Raw genomic sequence first — 3274 nt, forward strand, 5'->3', positions numbered from 1 at the left:
AACTCTTGCGTGTGTTGAAGATTTAAAAGTCTACCCCAAGTCGTATTTCCGCTTCCGGAGTGTCACGTGTTAGGTATTACGCTTCCAGCGTTGATTGGCAAGGCAGCGTTACAGGCGTTGCCAGTTAATTCTGGCCACGGGGCAGGTGCATTGTATGTTTATGGCCGTTGTCAGTAAGGGTCATAATTCAGCTGTCAGTTTCATTCGTCATTTTAAGCCTTTGTGGACAAATTTCTGGACGTTGTAATTGGAAAATATCCCAGATGGCCTATCTATGGATACGCGGCAATGCTTGTTGCGTTGGCTAGTGATGTAAGTCACATAAAGACTATATAATAAGTTAACTAGCAAAACACTTTTGTTTCAGGTTTCATTGACGGAACAGTGATTTACAATTGCTTAACAAACGATGCAGTGGCTAGTACTGACTACGAACTGATTCTATATTGATCTTGGGCATGTTTTTGCTTGATACATTAGGCTAGCCTACCAATGAAACGTTGGAAAGTAACGGCATATTATTACATTTCTTGACATTACATATTATGATATGTGTCTTTTCCCACGATCTCAAATTCTTAGTACGTTATAATTATTTGTTAGTTATTTCCTATTCTATGCCCACAAAAAGAAGAATATTTCTCAAATCTGCTCGACTCTCACAACCCAACTTCTTTGCGTATGAATATTTTTAAAAGTAAAATATTTAGTCAATTGTGAAAAAAAGTTTCAAGAGTTTTATTGAAATGTATATTCTGAAAATTGTTTGTTAAATTTAAGATACAAAGCAGGTCAAAGGGTACCAAGTTGTACCCAGAGGATTTTAGTATATGAACATTTATTATTACTCATTTGTTTGTTTGTTTGGTTGTTTGTTTGTTTGGTTGGTTGGTTGGTTGGTTGGAGAGAGAGAGAGAGAGAGAGAGAGAGATGACCAAAGATTAAATAAATGTCGACAGCACCACAACCTTCATAACATTATAATATTAGTAAAGGTGAAACGGCATGGCGAAGAAAGACCAGAATAAGCAACACATAACTGCTGCTCTGTTTTCATAAAGTTTGATATGTGTTTGTGATGGATCTGTAGGGTGCAGTCAGCTGATTCATCACTCAGAATTTTTAATGTGTATGTAATTTACACAGGAACATGTTATAAATATGTATTATATATCAATGTTTAAAGATCGGTGACATTCAAGGGAACTGGACATGTACCTTCTGGGGAATTTCCGTATCGATTGTATTTTAGTGTCGTTTTTGTAAGATTTACAAACTGGTGAGTGATATCAGCGAACCTACTCAACATGTTTGGAACCATCAGAATATATCATGCAGGATGTCCAGAAAAGCTGATCCGATATTGGACAAACAATGTAATAATATGGAATAGGCGTGCGTCCTTATGAATAATCGTCACGATATGGCTGAAATACTGCCGATGTGACGTTAAATCTTAACTCACTCCCTTATGAAACGTGTTTGTAAAAAAAACCCACACAACTGTGTACCAAGTAACCCAAAACAAGCCCAAACATTACTTTACAAGACGTGAGTCATTTGTATATAGTATAGGTTCGCGATGATAGGCACAAACAAGATCCACAATATAAACGAATCAACAGAATTTTAAAAACAAATACAGGATTTCCCGTTTCCATGTAGTAAGTCACTATTTTTAAAAATTATATCTCATTTGGTTAAATTCGAGGATTTCTCTTTACATGACAGCCTTAGTGGTGTAGCGGACAGAGCGTCTGCCCGGAGAGTGGAACGTCGGTGGTTCGATCCCCTGGTCGCTTCATACCAAATGACAGAGATGGCACTTACTGATACCCATCCTGGCGCTCGTCATTTCGGGTATAAAACAAGGGGCGAAACTGCATTATCGGTGGTTTGAGAAGGGAGCTAACTCAGTTTGCCTAATCGAAAGTTCGAGGTGGGCCCACATTCGAAACTAAACGCACTTGTTGTTGAGAATATGTACAATGTAAACTAACCCGCATTACGAACTGTTATTTTGTCTATTAAAAATAAGTATTATGACTTAATAATTGGATTAGAATGTACAAATGCGATGATAATACAGCAGAACTCACTTCTATGAACATCGCCAAACTAGGTCGTGGGGTCATTAATATTCATGAGTTATTCCTTTTATGGAACAAGTTCTCGGAAAAGTTTCAGGCTTGTATCATGACTGTCATGTCCGAGATCAATTTAAGTGTAGACATATTTCCAGCGGCAAACTTATGATCAGATTGATGTGTTATACTGGAAAAAGTAGAATGAGTAGTTTTGCCTCTGTAAATTTAATTTGAAGTAGATCGAAGTTTCTTGCTTTGTAGCCTATTTTTGCAAAACTAGTGTGGTCAGCTATGATGACGTTATTCAAACTTCAAAGACTTTGTGTGCATTTATAAAGATATTTCCCATCAATATTACAAAATGAGAATAATATATAATGTCACAAACCCATGCAAATGTGATCCCACTAGTCTAAATGACTCAGTCAACCCAATGAAGCCCAGCGATTTACAAATGTGGGCCCACCTGTTTCGATCACTGTAAGACGGGAACAATGTGGGCCCACATTTTAGAAAATGGTTATAAGTAAGCCAGGCTAATGAAGCTTAGCGATTCATAAATGTGGTCCCTCCTGTTGCAATCACTATGACGGAAGAACGTCTTCCTACTAGGAGATATACAAATGTGGGCCAACTTGTTTCGATCACCATATATATGACGGGAACAATGTGGGCCCACATTTGAGAAAATGATTATCAATATTTAAGTAGAATTTCGCGATTAGTAAATGTGGTTCCTCCTGTTGCAATCAATATGACGGAAGAACGTCTGCCCACATTTAGGAATTGATTATCAGAACTAATTAAACAACCTAACGAAGCTAGGTTATATACAAATGTGGGCCCACTTGTTTCGATCACCATATATGACGGGAACAATGTGGGCCCACATTTTAGAAAATGGTTATCAGCACTAAACCAATCTAAGAAGATGTACGGATGGAAACATAAATATATAAAGCATTCAAACATTTAATTAAGAATACGTTTTACCTTAGGGATAAGCTGGGCATTTAATAGCTAGACCAACAACGTACAGCGTGACTGACGCCATTTCTCGCAAATACGAAAACAACGGAGATAGCTCCCGTTTGAATTTAGAGTGACCTCCCTTTCCCAATATGAACCACTGATAATGCGGTTTCGCCTAACAAGGACTGGGCGGCTCTATGGAACCATATATTACA

This window comes from Haliotis cracherodii, unplaced genomic scaffold (assembly GCF_022045235.1).
Source record: "Haliotis cracherodii isolate W230 unplaced genomic scaffold, xgHalCrac1.p SCAF_4, whole genome shotgun sequence".
Lineage (NCBI taxonomy): Eukaryota > Metazoa > Mollusca > Gastropoda > Lepetellida > Haliotidae > Haliotis > Haliotis cracherodii.